Source organism: Puma concolor, chromosome A1 (genome assembly GCF_028749965.1).
Source record: "Puma concolor isolate L17-30 chromosome A1, mPumCon1.1.hap2, whole genome shotgun sequence".
Classification (NCBI taxonomy): Eukaryota; Metazoa; Chordata; class Mammalia; order Carnivora; family Felidae; genus Puma; species Puma concolor.
The window spans coordinates 71,413,798-71,430,087 of NC_141667.1; the positions used below are offsets into that span (position 1 = coordinate 71,413,798).

The window sequence follows — 16,290 nt, forward strand, 5'->3', positions numbered from 1 at the left end:
CCTTCAGACCACAAATTCTATGAAACTTGAAATCAACCACAAGAAAAAGTCTGGAAAGCCACCAAAAGCATGGAGGTTAAAGAATACCCTACTAAAGAATGAATGGGTCAACCAGGCAATTAGAGAAGAAATTTAAAAATACATGAAAACAAATGAAAATGAAAACACGACAATCCAAACACTTCGGGATGCAGCGAAGGCAGTCCTGAGAGGAAAATACATTGCAATCCAGGCCTATCTCAAGAAACAAGAAAAATCCCAAATACAAAACCTAATAGCACACCTAAAGGAAAGAGAAGCAGAACAGCAAAGACACCCCAAACCCAGCAGAAGAAGAGAAATAATAAAGATCAGAGCAGAAATAAACAATATAGAATCTAAAAAAACTGAAGAGCAGATCAATGAAACCAAGAGTTGGTTTTTTGAAAAAAGAAACAAAATTGATAAACTTCTAACCAGGCTTCTCAAAAAGAAAAGGGAGATGACCCAAACAGATAAAATCATGAATGAAAATGGAATTATTACAACCAATCCCTCAGAAATACAAGCAGTTATCAGGGAATACTATGAAAAATTATATGCCAACAAACTGGACAACCTGAAAGAAATGGACAAATTCCTAAACACCCACACTCTTCCAAAACTCAAACAGGAAGAAATAGAAAGCTTGAACAGACGCATAACCAGCGAAGAAATTGAATCAGTTATCAAAAATCTCCCAACAAATAATAGTCCAGGACCAGATGGCTTCCCAGGGGAATTCTACCAGACATTTAAAGCAGAGATAATACCTATCCTTCTCACGCTGTTCCAAAAAATTGGAAGGGAAGGAAAACTTCCAGACTCAATCTATGAAGCCAGCATTACTTTGATTCCTAAACCAGAGAGACCCAGCAAAAAAAGAGAACTACAGGCCAATATCCCTGATGAACATGGATGCAAAAATTCTCAACAACATACTAGCAAATCGAATTCAACAGCATGTAAAAAGAATTATTCACCATGATCAAGTGGGATTCATTCCTGGGCTGCAGGGCTGGTTCCACATTTGCAAATCAATCAGTGTGCTACATCGCATTAATAAAAGAAAAGATAAGAACTATATGATCCTGTCAATCCATGCAGAAAAAGCATTTGACAAAATTCAGCATTCTTTCTTAATAAAAACCCTCGAGGAAGTCCAGATAAAAGGAACATACTTAAGCATCATAAAAGCCATTTATGAAAAGCCCACAGCTAATATCATCCTCAATGGGGAAAAACTGAGAGCTTTCCCTCTGAGATCAGGAACACGACAGGGATGTCTACTCTCACCGCTGTTGTTTAACATAGTGTTGGAAGTTCTAGCAGCAGCAATCAGACAACAAAAGGAAATCAAAGGCATCAAAACTGGCAAAGATGAAGTTAAGCTTTCACTTTTTGCAGGTGACATGATATTATACATGGAAAACCTGACAGACTCCACCAAAAGTCTGCTAGAACTGATACATGAATTCAGCAAAGTCGCAGGATACAAAATCAATGTACAGAAATCAGTTGCATTCTTATACACTAACAATGAAGCAACAGAAAGACAAATAAAGAAACTGATCCCATTCACAATTGCACCAAGAAGCATAAAATACCCAGGAATAAACCTAACCAAAGATGTAAAAGATCTGTATGCTGAAAACTATAGAAAGCTTATGAAGGAAAATGAAGAAGATACAAAGAAATGGAAAAACATTCCATGCTCATGGACTAGAAGAATAAATATTGTTAAAATGTCAATACTACTCAAAGCTATCTACACATTCAATGCAATCCCAATCAAAATTGCACCGGCATTCTTCTCGAAGCTAGAACAAGCAATCCTAAAATTTGTATGGAACCACAAAAGGCCCCGAATAGCCAAAGTAATTTTGAAGAAGAAGACCAAAGCAGGAGGCATCACAATCCCAGACTTTAGCCTCTACTACAAAGCTGTCATCATCAAGACAGCATGGTATTGGCACAAAAACAGACACATAGACTAATGGAATAGAATAGAAACCCCAGAACTAGACCCACAAACGTATGGCCAACTCATCTTTGACAAAGCAGGAAAGAACATCCAATGGAAAAAAGACAATCTCTTTAACAAATGGTGCTGGGGGAACTGGACAGCAACATGCAGAAGAATGAAACTAAACCACTTTCTCACACCATTCACAAAAATAAACTCAAAATGGATAAAGGACCTAAATGTGAGACAGGAAACCATCAAAACCCTAGAGGAGAAAGCAGGAAAAAACCTCTCTGACCTCAGCTGCAGCAATTTCTTACTTGACACATCCCCAAAGGCAAGGGAATTACAAGCAAAAATGAACTATTGGGACCTCATGAAGATAAAAAGCTTCTGCACTGCAAAGGAAACAATCAACAAAACTAAAAGGCAACCAATGGAATGGGAAAAGATATTTGCAAATGACATATCATATAAGAGTTCATATCCAAAATCTGTAAAGAGCTCTCCAAACTCCACACCCGAAAAACAAATAACCCAGTGAAGTAATGGGCAGAAAACATGAAAAGACACTTCTCTAAAGAAGACATCCGGATGGCCAACAAGCACATGAAAAGATGCTCAACCTCGCTCCTCATCAGGGAAATACAAATCAAAACCACACTCAGATACCACCTCACACCAGTCAGAGTGGCTAAAATGAACAAATCAGGAGACTATAGATGCTGGTGAGGATGTGGAGAAACGGGAACCCTCTTGCACTGTTGGTGGGAATGCAAACTGGTGCAGCTGCTCTGGAAAACAGTGTGGAGGTTCCTCAAAAAATTAAAAATAGATCTACCTTATGACCCAGCAATAGCACTGCTAGGAACTTACCGAAGGGATACAGGAGTGCTGATGCATACGGGCACTTGTAGCCCAATATTTATAGCAGCACTTTCAACAATAGCCAAATTATGGGAAGAGCCTAAATTCCATCAACTGATGAATGGATAAAGAAACTGTGGTTTATATACACAATGGAATACTATGTGGCAATGAGAAAGAATGAAATATGGTGTTTTGTAGCAATGTGGATGGAACCAGATAGTGTTATGCTAAGTGAAATAAGTCATACAGAGAAAGACAGATAACATATGTTTTCACTCTTGTGTAGATCCTGAGAAACTTAACAAAAGACCATGGGGGAGGAGAAGGAAAAAAAAAAAAGTTAGAGAGGGAGGGAGCCAAAACATAAGAGACTCTTAAAAACTGAGAACAAACTGAGGGTTGATGGGGGGTGGGAGGGAGGAGAGGGTGGGTGATGGGTATTGAGGAGGGCACCTGTTGGGATGAGCACTGGGTGTTGTATGGAAACCAATTAGACAATAAATTTCATATTTAAAAAAAATAATAAAAATTTGTAAAAATAAAAGACAAAAAAAAAAACAAAAAGAAGGAAAAAAGCTCTCAAATACACAACCTAACCTTACACTTTAAAGAGCTGGAAAAAGAACAGCAAATAAACCCAAAACCAGTAGAAGAAGGGAAATAATAAGATTAGACCAGAAATTAATAATTATCAAAATAAGAAAAATAAAAAAATAAACACAGTAGAACCGATAAATGAAACCAGAAGCTGGTTCTTTGAAAGAATTAATAAAATTGATAACCCCCAAGCCAGACTGATCAAAAAGAAAAAGGAAAGGACCTGAAAAAATAAATTCATGAATGAAAGAGGAGAGATCACAACCAACATAGCAGAAATACAAACAATAATAAGATAATATTATGAGCAATTATATGCCAACCAATTGGGCATAATGAACAAATTCCTAGAAACATATGAATTACCAAACTCAAACAGGAACAAATAGAAAATTTGAACAGACCCATAAACAGTAAAGAAATTGAATCAGTGTTCAAAAATCTCCCAAAAAATAAGAGTCCAGGGCCGGATGGTTTTCCAGGGGAATTCTACCAAACATTTACAGAAAAGTATACTTATTCTTTTGAATCTGTTCCAAAAATAGAAAAAAAGGAAAACTTCCAAACTCGTTCTACATGGCCAGCATTACCTTGATTCCAAAACCAGACAAAGACCCCATTAAAAAGGAGAACTACAGACCAATTTCCCTGATGAACATAAATGTAAAAATTCTCAACAATATACTAGCAAACCAGATCCAACATTACATTAAAAGAATTATTCACCATGATCAAGTGGGATTTATTCTTGGGATGCAGGGCTGATTCAATATCCATAAATCAATCAATGTGATACATCACATTAATAAAACAAAGGATAAGAACACATGATCTTCTCAAAAGATGCAGAAAAAGCCTTTGACAAAATACAGCATCCTTTTTTGATAAAAGCCCTCAAGAAAATAGGGATAGAAGAACAGATCTCAAGATCATAAAGGTCATATATGAAAACACACAGCTAATATCATCCTCAATGGGAAAAATTGAGAGCTTTCCCCCTAAAGTCAAAAACATGACAGGGATGTCCACTCTCACCACTGCTATTCAACATTGTGTTGTAAGTACTAGCTTCAGCAATTAGACAATAAAAACAAGTAAAAGGCATCCATATCGGCAAGGAGGAAGTCAAACTTTCACTCTTCACAGATGATATGATATTGTATGTAGAAAACTCAAGACTCCACCAAAAAACTGCTAGAACTGATTCATGAATTCAGCAAAGTCGCAGGATATATATCAATGTACAAAAATTGGTTGCATTTCTGTACACCAATAATGAAACAGAAGAAAGGGAAATCAAGAAATCAATCCCATATACAACTGCACCAAAAACCATAAAATATTTAGGAATAAAGCTAACCAAAGAGATGAAAAATCTATACACTGAAAGCTATAGAAAGCTATGTAAGAAACTGAAGAAGACACAGAGAAATGGAAAAGCACTCTATGCTCATGGAATGGAAGAACAAATATTGTTAAAATGTCCATACACCCAAAGCAATTTACACATTCAATGTAATCCCTATCCAAATACCACCAGTATTCTTCATAGAGCTAGAACAAACACCACCAGCATTCTTCATAGAGCTAGAACAAACAATCCTAAAATTTTTATGGAACCATAAAAGATCCTGAATAGCCAAAGTAATGTTGAAAAAGAAAACCAAAGCTGCAGGCATCACAATTCCAGACTTTAACCTGTATTACAAAGCTGTAATATCAAGACAGTATGGTACTGGCACAAAAACAGACACAGTGGAACAGACCAATGGAACAGAACAGAGAACCCAGAAACTGACCCACAAATGTTATGATTAACTAATCTTTGGCAAAGCAGGAAATAGTATCCAAAGGAAAAAAGATAGTCTCTTCAGCAAATGGTGCTGGGAGAACTGGGCAGCAACATGCAGAAGAATGAAACTGGACCACTTGCTTACACCCTACACAAAAGTAAACTTAAAATGGATGAAAGAGCTAAACGTAAGACAGAAGCCATCAAAATCCTAGAGGAGAAAATAGTCAACAACCTCTTTGACCTTGGCCGCAGCAACTTCTTACTCAACATGTCTCATGAGGCAAGGGAAACAAATGCAAAAACTACTGGGATCTCATCAAGATAAAAAGCAAAGGAAACAATCAGCAAAACTAAAAGGCAACTCAAGGAATAGGAGAAGATATTTGCAAATAACATATCATATAAGAGTTCGTATCCAAAATCTATAAAGAACTTATCAAACTCAATATCCAAAAAAATAAATAATCCAGTGAAGACATGGGCAAAAGACATGAATAGACACTTTTCTAAAGAAGACATCCAGATGACTAACAGACACATGAAAAGATGCTCAACATCACTCATCATCAGGGAAATACAAATCAAAACCACAATGTGATACCACCTCATACCTGTCAGAATGGCTAAAAGTAACTCAGGCAACAACAGATGTTGGCGAGGATGGGAAATGCTTTGCACCATTAGTGGAAATGCAAACTGCTGCAGCCACTCTGGAAACCAGTATGAAGGTTCCTCAAAAAATTAAAAATAGAACTACCCTATGACCCAGCAATTATACTACTAGGTATTTATCCAAAGGATACAAAAATGCTATTTCAAAGGGGCACAGGTACCCCAATGTTTATACCAGTGCTATCCACAATAGCCAAATTATGGAAGGGGTCCAAATGTCCATCAACTGATGAATGGATAAAGATGTGGTATATGTATACAATGGAGTATCTCTAGGCAAATTAAAAAGAATGAAATCTTGCTATGTGCAACACAACATGGATGGAACTACAGTGTTTTATGCTAAGCAAAATAAGTCAGTCAGAAAAAGACAAATATATAATGTTACTCATAAGTGTCATTTAAGAAACAAAACAGATGAACATAGGGAAGGAAAGCAAAAATAAGATAAACCATGAAACTCTTAAATACAGAGAACAAACTGAGAGTTGCTGGCAGGTGTTGGATGGGGGATGGGCTAAATGTATGATGGGCACTGAGGGCACTTGTTGGGATGAGCACTGGGTATTATAAGTAAGTGATGAATCACTAAATTCTATTCCTGAAATCATTATTACACTATATGTTAACTAATTAGGATATAATTTTTTTTTTAAAATGTTCAGGAGGGGAAGAAAAAAGTAATATACATGAATAAATAATTATAACACAATATGTCATATTGTGTTACATAATAATATGTTACATAACAGTAAGAGAAACAAATCATTCCTGCTTTGTAAAAATGTTCTAATATATATAAATCTAGATAAAGATTCTATACTTTGTCCAACATAACTGTTTATAAATAATTGGAATAGTGATCTAACAAGTTGTCACTAATAATTATCTGAGACAACTACATTGTTTAGATCCCTTTAATTACTTTACTATTGCCAATTTATTCTATGCATTACATAGAAAGCTAAGAGGCCTGACAAAGTAATAGTACTTAACCAGAATACATAAATTCATAAATTCTGAATGAATTTGAAATATGAGTGACTGAATCTGCATCATTAGAAAATCTACCATAAATCACAGATTCTATACAAAAAAAAAAAAAAAAGTGATGCCTAAAAATGTTTCCTTTCCTCTAAGCAAAGCAAATTTTTAAAACCTCAATGAAAATTGAAATGACGGTTAATCTGTATAAGAAAGTATATACAGAGTTTGTGATGTTGAAGGAAATATAATTCAAGAGGAAATGAGGACACTGTATAAACATTTTCGTGAAGTAAGAGGTGGTATGGCTTCTAGGGCAGCTACTGACCCAGTTATTACCCAAATTGAATATCAGTAAAAGATTCAAATGTATTTTCCTTTGTAGAATATGAATGTAACAGAAAAGCCCCAACCAACTAACAAGGGAAGCTTGGGAAATCCTCCAGAGCTGGACATTCAAAGAGCAGAAAGGACACAAACTACAGAAGTGTTCAACTCCAAGGACAAAACATATTCAAGAAAGAGCAGCAAGAATTAGGCATCGCAGTGACCAAGAACTAACTTTTCATCCTTGTGACAATGCGGCAGACTTTGTGATCAAATCAGAAATACTCTTTTGTTCTGCAAACCCCAGGTCATAAAAACCAAGAATAAGAATCTTTGCTGTAAAATACACTAATGATATAATGCAACATCATCCAGACTTCATTTTAGAAACAAAAAACTGTTGAACAGTGGAATTGTTAAGGGTCTGAAGGGATCACTTAAAATTTTCAATTAAGTTGAAATATATTTTATGTGGGTAGTTATATCCTAGATCCACAAGGCTTTGGAGAAATAACACTTGCTAATGTCAAGGGTCTAATGAACATAGGTTTTCTAAGTCTTCACTTCTAACTGTATGTTATATATACTACATCCATACAAGATGAGCTATTTAAAAGCAATCTCATTCACAGCAATGTAATTTTAAAGATACTTTTCCGACTGAGCCAATGTAAAGAGCATTTTTATATACTAAACATCTAGAATATAAATATTCTAGCATTGAAGGGTTCCCATTCCCCTAAAACCATTTGTCCCACTACAGAAATACTTTTTCAGCAAGTGAAACAATTTAGACTGGAAAACTAATTTCAATTTTTCTATAATAATTAGTATTATTTTATTTACAATAAAGACCATGGTGTTGATGCTCACATATTTTTAATTCTTTTGTATTGTTTATTTATTTTAGAGACAGAAAGAGCACAAGCAGGGTCAGGGCACAGAGAGAGGGAGACAGAGTCTGGAACAGACTCCAGGCTCTGAGCTGTCAGCACAGAGCCTGAAGCAGGGCTCAAACCCACAAACCATGAGATCATGACCTGAGCCGAAGTCAAACACTCAACCAACTGAGCCACCCAGGTGCCCCATTGGTCACATATTTTTAAATGTTCATTATCAGTTATTCTTTTAAATGTAAGATTCTTCATTTTCAGTTACATAAAATTAATACAGTAATCTTTTCTTCTGTAGCGTGACAAGACTGACAAATGAAGAGGCACTCATTTCCGGAAAATGTGGAAGTAACTTGGGTCTCAGTTGTAGTACTATAAGGTGTGTCTCAGGATTTTTTACTAATAGCAGTTATAGACATTTTTAAATTTTTTTTTTCAACATTTATTTATTTTTGGGACAGAGAGAGACAGAGCATGAACGGGGGAGGGGCAGAGAGAGAGGGAGACACAGAATCGGAAACAGGCTCCAGGCTCCGAGCCGTCAGCCCAGAGCCCGACGCGGGGCTCGAACTCACAGACCACGAGATCGTGACCTGGCTGAAGTCGGACGCTTAACCGACTGCGCCACCCAGGCGCCCCAGTTATAGACATTTTTAAATAACTCCCTTTCCTTGGTAAATCAGAGTAGATTCAAGTTTATCCCCACAATTATGTCACTCTCAATTACTTGCATTCTGATATGCTTTCTTTTTTCTTTTAAGTTTATTTATTTTGAGAGAGAGAGAGAACGAGACCAAGCGAGGGGGCAGGGCAGAGAGAGAGAGAGAGAGAGAGGGAATCCCAAGCAGGTTCCAAACTGTCAGCACAGAGCCCAATGTGGGGCTCAATCTCATGGTTCATGAGATCATGATCTGAGCCGAGATTAAGAGTGGGACACTCAACCCAGACACCCCCAATATGCTTTCTTGAGTCACAGAGGGTGAGATGGAATTAAAGAGAGCAGACTAAGAAACTGCACATTAGAATATGTCACACATGTAAATATCTTATACTAGGATGGGGAAAAAATGAGAATCACTGACTTAGATTACAAAATTTTGTTTTATTTCTGGGTAACACATAAAAACTATGTGGTCCAACTCCTAACTCTATTCAGCTCACTGCTTGCTTCATGACACCCTTCACATTTAAGTGTTAAGTGTGTACTTTTAGGAATTAGAATCCTACACTTACAGAGTACACATTTTTAAATGTAGATATTTATAAAATAATGCTCCCCTAAAAAATAATCATATACATCAGTAGCAGAAGGAAAACATTCATGTAAGAGTTTTACGTAATATTACATCTAAAAAAAGGGTTTTTTTCCATTTTATTTTTTAAACGTTTATTTTAGGGAGACAGAGAGACACAGAGCATGAGCAGGGAAAGGGAACAGAGAGAGGGAGACACAGAATCCAAAGCAGGCTCCAGGCTCCAAGCTGTGAGCACAAAGCCCAAAGAGGGGCTCAAACCCACCACCTGTGAGGTCATGACCTAAGCCAAAGTTGGACACTTAACCGACTGATCCACCCAGGCACCAGGAGAATAAAGTTTAAGTTTTAAACATATTAAGTAAATGCGGTTTAAGAAAGGGAAGAACACTAGTTAGAGATTTAAGAAAGTAACACTGGGGTGCCAGGGTGGCGCAGTCGGTTAAGCGTCCGACCCAGCCAGGTCACGATCTCGCGGTCCATGAGTCCGAGCCCCGCGTTGGGCTCTGGGCTGATGGCTCAGAGCCTGGAGCCTGTTTCCGATTCAGTGTCTCCCTCTCTCTCTGCCCCTCCCCCGTTCATGCTCTGTCTCTCTCTGTCCCAAAAATAAATAAACGTTGGAAAAAAAAAATTTTTTTTTTAAAAGAAAGTAACACTTAGCTTTTCTGTACCACTTTTAAGCAAATATTTGTGGTTAAAATGAAAGGAATTTGGGGAAACCATCTACCAACAGATGATAATCCAAGGTGAAAGAAAAATAATTCAGGAATTCAGACAAACTAGACATATTTTGAGGTAAAAAGCATTTAAAGTGAATTTCCAACTATCCCTACTGAAACACAGTAATTTGAAGAACAAAGAACAGCTAATATGAGATATTGATAATTATTTCGTTTGTACAAATATAAATGTCGTTCAATTTATATAAACTTAATTTACATTACTGAATATCCAAGGTCTAAATTTGGGGACTTTTAGGATGGTAGAATAAACACAGTAATACTAGGAGAGATAAAATTAAAGCTACCATGTAATGAACTGAATATGAAAGTTGAGGACTTCCTAAATTCAGGAATTTTACCTAGATTGTCTTATTCTTCTTCATAACAACCTTGTGAGACAATCTTATCCTCATTCTACAGATGAGGAAACTAGGATTTAAAGAGATTACATAACTTGCCCCAAGATCCCACAGAAGAAAATTCTGATTTGTGACTGAAATCCAGACTATCTGCCTCCAAAAGAAATGAATCTTCTTTCACTACACCCTGGCAAAAAAAAAAAACCTACATTAAAAATTTTAGCATTTTAATTAGAACCTTCAAAAGGAGGAGACAATATCAAGTTTTTAGTAAGTGATGATATATAAACTAAATCTATATACTTCATAGCTTGATAAGTATATATGAATAGTTAAGAAATAATGTCATCCATGATATTTCAGAGTTAAATATGTAATATCCTCCAAAATGGAGAAATTGGAAACTTTTTGTAGAAACTCACTAAGTAAACTTCCTACCTAGATATTTTGAATTCCAAAGAAAAAACTTGGGAGGTCCCATATTTTGTCAGCCATACTGAAGTTTCACATGAGTAACTAAGATTACATTTATACTTATAGGAAAAAGTGAGAAACTGCTTCTCTTGTTTTTGTTGTTGTTGTTGTTGTTGCTCTAATCTGTCCTCTATTTATTCTTTTCCATTTTTCTTCCAGACCTTGGAGGACTCTTCTAATTTAGGGTAACCAAGTCTCAAGTTCAAGAACTGTAAGATTAGGTACAGGTACAGATGTACTGCAATAGAGACCATCGAACTGCAATGATTGGTAGGGCTTTATAGAAGAAACAAAAGTTTCATTTATTTTCCAAAGTATCAACCACCATGGAATTATTGGTGACTTTTCTTTTCTATAGTCTTTTTAATTGATTTTAAAGCATTTAACTTTTATAATAAAAATAAAAATAGGAACGAAAGAAGAAAAGAGGGAAGGAGGCAGAGAAAAAAAACTGGAACTTCAATTAAAACATATGTAAACATCTTGGGGCTCCTGGGTGGCTCAGTTGGTTGAGCGTCCAACTTCGGCTCAGGTCATGATCTAGCACTCCGTGAGTTCGAGCCACGCGTCGGATTCTGTGCAGATAGCTCGGAGCCTGGAGCCTGCTTCCAATTCTGTGTCTCCCTCTCTCTCTGCCCCTCCCCTGCTCATGATCTGTCTCTCTCACTCTCAAAAATGAATAAACGTTTAAAAAAAAATTTTTTTTAACATAGGTAAACATCTTATTTTTTTCAAGTTCCAAAACTATGACCTGCCTGTTCTCTTTAATCTCTCAGTGTGTGGTAAATTAACCATACATAAGCATGCCAAATGAAATATGGAGAAATAATAACAAGGCAATCTGAGATCTATAAATTCTGAGACACAGCTCTTAATCTCAATATTTAAGAAATTAGTTATATAAATGAGGTTAAGTAAGAAAAACACATTTAGGGTATACTAAAACTGAAAAGCAGGATTCAAATACTCAAAGAAGAATGCAGAGATTTCCTAACTATGGAAAAATTCCAAATATAACATACACATATGTGAACTTATACCCATTTATTATTATTTTATTATAAACTGAAGGTCTGTTTTCAAATATTCTGCTAGCAGCACCATGAAACACCACCCAAGACACTTTTGAATCCTATCAAAATACTGACTTAAATGTTTCTAGACAATTACTTCATTTTCCATGAAACAGTTCTTTAAAAAGTTCCCATTTGCAGGCTTTCTTTTTCCATTGCAAAAATATACTTATTCCAAAACAATATACATAAGATTGATCCAATTTATTAAGTATGTTACTAAAACACTGAATAAGTGATGGTCCTTTGGACCTGTCTTCAAAAGAAGATAGTCATTTAAAAATCAAGTACAAAACTATTAATACAGGAGTCCAATTTTAAAACAAACTTGTATTTGTACAAGTTCATTTGATTTCTTTTTTTATTACCAAAATGGAGCTTACTCATCTGGGCCTTGATTTACAAACATGATGACTTCCTAGTCACTCACAAGATTGCTTTGTAAATGTCATGTAAATTAACTTACTATTGTTTTTATAAACACTATTTCCATCTGCAAAAAGAAACTGAGTTCCTTACAATATTTTGGTATGATATATATTTTTGCTGGTTTTCAAACTTGATCATTTCAGTTCTCTTTCTTAGTATATACCATGTTAACAGCTACCTTGGAAAAGTTATTGCTGCGTAGGTGGTCGGCTAATAACTTCATTGTTTGAAATTTTTCGTAGTAAAATAAAGGAGAAAATAAGCTTGAAATGTTCACAGACCAGTTATAAGCTTGTAAAATTTGAAGATGAAATGAAAGTGATTTCTCTACCAAAAGTGTGAATTCTTACTTCCAAACTACTGACATCAACCTTTCAAGTAGTGCAGAAGCTGCATTAACTGGACCCTAAATAATTTTATATGGTATATATTAAATGCTGCTGACCATCAGTGCAGAAGGGAAACAGATCTTGACCAAAGGTCTATCTGGGAAGAAAAGAGGGAAAAGGTTTCCAAGTACGTTCATATACTCTGAACACATTCACAACACCTTTGGAAGTATATATAGTTCCCTTGGTTCAAGAGTAGTAGCAAAAATGATTCCTGGATCCCAAAAGATTACATTCAGCTTTCCTTTGCATTCTGACAAACGTGTGGTTCTTGGTGAATATTTCTTTCTCAAGACCATAAAGGTATACCAAGACTACACTAAACTCGCGAAGTAATTACATTTTGCAAGTTTTTTTTTTTAAATCCTATTCCCATTCCATAAGTTAAAAAGTGTTTTCTAGTCTTTAATCACTAAAATAGTTTTGGGGTTTTTTTCTTATTAATTTTTCCTCAACACTTTTATACACGGTGAATACTCTACTGGAGAAACTGTTTTATCTTAAAATGCCTGGAGAAAGGAAAATGGTACTACTGCACCTTTAGAGCGGTTTATTCCAAAGTAACAGTAAGACCATTATGAATATATGCAACTTTTTACAAATTAAAAAGATTAAGACTTTTTTTTCTTAACCATAAGGCAAACGAAAATGAAAGGCTACCAGCCTTAATAAATTACTGGACTTGGGATTGCACAGCACTAAATATCAAGACCACAAATGTACAAAGTAAAAAACGACAACTTCACAATTAAATCAATTTGTGCACGACGTACCGGCCCGGCTCTACCAACACCAACCCAGTTAGCGTTTCAGAAAGTTGATACTAAAGACTCTGAGGCTGACCGAGAGGTGCCTCCAAACACCTCCTCAACCCTAAATGGCAAAGAGAGTACAGAGCAGAAATTGCCCCGGCTGCATTAGCTTCACACTTAACAATTTAACTCTTGACTATGTCTAGGGGGTCACCTCTGGCCAAGACAGGAGCAGTGATCGAAGGTGGGAGATAAAAGCGGGAGGTGGGGAAGTTGAGGCACAGAAGACGGGCTGCGGACGGGCTCCGCGGGTCAAGGGGGAATGCAGGGCCCCAGAGGTAGGATGGGACTGAGGGAACACCTAGGGGTTGGGGGTGGTCGCCCCAGCCGGAGGGCCGCGCCAGGAAAGGAGCGCTCGGACAGAAGGGGGTGCGGGCATGATGGGTGGTGCCCACAGCCCCGCAAACACCGCCCCACACCCCGCAGCCCACCGACCCCGGCGATGGGGCGGGGCCGCTGAGCCCGCCTCAGCCCTTTCGCGCCGGCACCCGCCCCCTCAGCCTCCAGTCCCGGGTTGGTGGGAGGGGCCGGCCTCGCCGACCCGGGGGGTGCAGCGCGGCCCGAGCCCCAACCAGGAATGCTCCGTTGCGGGTGGAGGACGGGCGGGAGACCCTGCAGGCTGGGGCGGGAGTGGGGGTGGCCGAGGGCGGAGGAAGAGCCTTCGGCGCAGCCGCCGCCGGCCAGGGCTGAGTCCCAGGCGCCCCCCTGCGGGCAGGGGGTGTTGCCCCCTATCTCCGCAGGCCTCTCCTCCTAGTCCCCCGTCCCTCGGCGTTGCCCCGGGCAACAGCGCCAGCCGCCGGCGGCGCGAAACTCACCTACCTAGAACCTGACAAGCAGGAGCCCCTCAGACCCGGGAGCCAGTCGCCACCCCGCGTCACGGGGACCACCACAGCCAATGGGCGCCGCTGTCACGAGCCTCTGCGGCCAATCAAACTGCACTCCGGTCTTCGGGCACCCTCGAGGCCCCAGCCAATGGGCACGAGCCGAAGGCGGGCGCTGCCGCCCGGCCCCCAACCCCCTCCTCCCCCACCTCCCAGGAGGCGGGGCGCGGCCAATTGGCCCTGGACCCCGAGGGGTGGGTTTCAGGGTCCAGACCGGGTGGGCGCGCGTGGGCGCGGGGCTGCGGGCGCGGCAAAGGGAAGCGTGGAGCTTTGGCTGCTGCCCTCTGGGCCTGGTCCCCGGCTCGGGTGGGGTCCCGAGGTCCTCCTGTTCGCGTTCCCCTCCTCGTTCCTGTGATCCGCTCCTCTCTACCCGGAGTCGAGGGTTGCGGGGGTGGGAGTGAGGGCGGGATGGGGCCGGAGGCGGACGGCGGCGTCACAGGAAACTTTGGGAGGCTCGCCTGGCCGCGACCGGGAAGTGGCCGGGCCGGGGGTGATAAGCTGAGGCCGCCTGGAAGGGACTACCCGGCGGGTCGTTAGCCGGAAAGGAATTCGGAGGGTGGGGGCGGAGGCGTGATTAAAATGTTAAGTGTGCCCGCGGGGTGCAGGGCGATCCCGGGAGTTGAAATCTCCAGGAACAGAAGCTGCTTTGGGGCCGCGGATCTCGTACCCCTCAATGTGCACCTCTCGCTCTCAGAATCAGTCACCTTTTCCTGTACATTTTAGTTGCATCAGTTGTAATATTGATACTTTGGGAATGGATTTCAGCTAAAGCGGGAACTGAAATCTTTCTCATTAATTCCCAGTGCCTGAGACTGTCTTAAAAAAAAAAAAAAAAAAAGAGGCACTCAGTGCTGGAATTGTGATGGATACTGTTAAGCGTACAGCAGGACCTGCAGTGGTCCCCTATAAGAATAAGACCTTATCTCTTGCAGAGTCTGGAATGTTCAGAGACCCAAATTGGTTTGCTCTTCCAGCAACGGTTGTTTCAGAAGCGTTCTTCACCAAAAGAATTTAGTGGAAAATGACTAATGTGAGCTAAACAAAGATCACTAGGTGATCTGTAACAGTATGATAGGTGTTATTAGTCACTATTCGAGGGTGTGTTCCTGTAGCCGACTTTTTAAGGCATTGTATCCTGTACATTGGTTGAACCACATTCTTTGCCTGGAGCATATTAACGTCAACCCCATCTCCACCTTCCCCCTCTAAAACTTTTGAATTACGTGGGAGGCAAAAAAGAATGGTGAATATTTTTTCAACAGGGTTATTTAATTATAGTGAACAGCCCTACACATAGCGAAACAAATCTTAACATTGGACTTGTCTGCTGGTTCAAAGAAAGCAAAACATGCTGTAAAAACAAATAAAAAATTTAAATAAGAGGCTTAATTCTTCCTCTTAAAGATGTGGGAAGAGATTTCCCTTTCCCAGAACATTTGCCTTAGAAACCTTGTAATTGGGGCGCCTGGGTGGCTCAGTCGGTTAAGCGTCCGACTTCGGCTCAGGTCATGATCTCAAGGTTCCTGGGCTCCAGCCCCACGTCAGGCTCTGTGCTGGCAGCTCAGAACCTGGAGCCTGCTTCAGATTCTGTGTCTTCCTCTCTCTCTGGCCCTCCCCTGTTCATGCTCTGTCTCTCTCTGTCTCAAAAATAAATAAACATTAAAAAAAAAATTAAAAAAAAAGAAACCTTGTAATTGTTGAGAACATTCTTACTTCTTTGAAGTGTATCTACATCCTTTCTAAAACTAGTTAGGTCTCTCTCAGCTAGTTTTGTTG

At 39.2% G+C, this 16,290-nt stretch overlaps 1 protein-coding gene across 3 annotated transcripts in view; it reads right to left on the reverse strand.

Annotated features, from left to right (window-relative positions):
* FER (FER tyrosine kinase) overlaps nucleotides 1-14,966 on the reverse strand; it is a 453,694-nt gene extending 438,728 nt beyond the window's left edge. Inside the window, exons 1-2 of one of the 3 annotated variants that reach the window (XM_086685844.1) lie at nucleotides 14,453-14,963; nucleotides 10,457-10,643 (exon numbers count right to left, since the gene is read on the reverse strand). The gene's annotated coding sequence lies outside the window, so the exon portion shown is untranslated. Of the gene's footprint in view, nucleotides 1-10,456; nucleotides 10,644-14,452 lie in introns of all 3 variants that reach the window. The other 2 variants (XM_086685926.1, XM_086685760.1) reach the window with 2 other exon arrangements.
* Nucleotides 14,967-16,290: the final 1,324 nt, after the last annotated feature.